The sequence below is a fragment of the Geospiza fortis genome, unplaced genomic scaffold, assembly GCF_000277835.1.
Source record: "Geospiza fortis unplaced genomic scaffold, GeoFor_1.0 scaffold97, whole genome shotgun sequence".
NCBI classification, from domain to species: domain Eukaryota; kingdom Metazoa; phylum Chordata; class Aves; order Passeriformes; family Thraupidae; genus Geospiza; species Geospiza fortis.
The window spans coordinates 3,582,075-3,583,637 of record NW_005054343.1 but is presented as its reverse complement, the minus strand read 5'-3'; positions in this window follow the sequence as shown (position 1 = coordinate 3,583,637).

Below are 1,563 nucleotides of genomic sequence, written 5' to 3'. Positions count from 1 at the left end.
CACAGGAGCGGGTTGGGCTGGGCCGGGCCGGGCCGGGCTGGGCCGGGCCGGGCCGGGCTGGGCTGGGCCGGGGCAGGCTGAAAAGCCTCCCCAGGGCTTTTGCCCTGTGCTGTGCTGTGCCAGGCCAGGCCAGCAGTGCTGTGTCACCCAAACCCACAGCTGGCCCATTCCCGCTGCAGCGGCGGGCTGGGATGAAAAGGGAATTACGGGGTAAATATTTATCCCTGCACATGAGGTGTCCCAGCCAAAATGGACAAAACAACCTGGGTTTTTTGAGCAGGTTTTCTTCTATCCTTGAAACCCTCGCATACAGCTGGACTAGGCACTAACAGCCACATCACTGACTGCTAATGATAATAAAAGTTTGCAAAGGTCACTACAAGAAGGACATGGAGGTGTTGTGGCGAGACCAGGGAAGGGCAGTGGAGCTGGGGAAGGTCTGAAGCACAAGTCTGGTGAGGAGCTAATGAGGGAGCTGGGAGGGCTCAGCCTGGAGAAAAGAAGGCTCAGAGGGGACCTTATCACTCAACAATTCCCTCACAGCAGGGTGAGCCTGGGGGGATCAGGTTCTTCTCCCAGGTAACAAATGATAGGACAAGATGAAATGGCCTCAAGTTGTGCCAGTAGAGGCTTAAATTGGGTATTAGGGAAAATTTCTTCACGGAAAAGGTGGCCAGGTGCTGAGACAGGCTGCCCAGGCAGTGGTGAAATCATCATGCCTGGAAGTGCTCATAGGGTGTGTGGCTGTGGTACCTGGGGACAAGGGTTAGTGGTGAACACGGCAGTACTGGGTTAGTGGTTGTACTCGATGATCTTTAGAGATCTCTTCCAGCCTAACTGCTTCTCTGATTCTGTTTTCCCAGTGTTCTTGCTGCACTGAAATGAAATGCTTGCTGCACCACACCTGCCAGACTTCAGGAAGTATTTGGACAATGCTCTCAGACACATGGTGTGATTTTTGGGGTAGTCCTGGGCAAGGTAAGGAGTTGGACTTGATGCTCCTTGTGAATCCCTTCTAACTCAGGATAATCCATGATTCCACGATCCAGGCATCCCTGGAATCCATCTTGCTGGAACTACTGATGCCAGACGATGCTAGGAGGGTTCAAATCCATCAAATTTTATGTTATCCTGGTTGCCCAGGGGTATCCTTTATCCTTCACTGATAAAGCAATCCTTAGTTCCATGTCCTTTACTCTGTTTTACTTAAGCACAAACCACTGCAAAGCCTCCAGTAAAATTCTGAACTCCCTAGAAAATTCTGCAACCTCATTACGTCACAGTGTAAATCTGATTACATATATATCAATAAAAATTTTCATGCCATAAAAACTAGTCAATATGACAGGGAATGGAATTTTCCAGGAGTGGGATGGCTTTAGCTCACAACCACCCTCCACCGCTGGCTCACTGGGCATCTCCAGCCCCGTCGGTATGGAATGTCACCCCTTGGAAGGCGGGGGAGTGTCGCAGACAGAGTTTCCCCGGGTGTGAGACGACCCCACCCCGGGGCTGATGTAGGACGAAATCTCACGTAGGAACGGTCGCGCCCGGCGCGTTTTG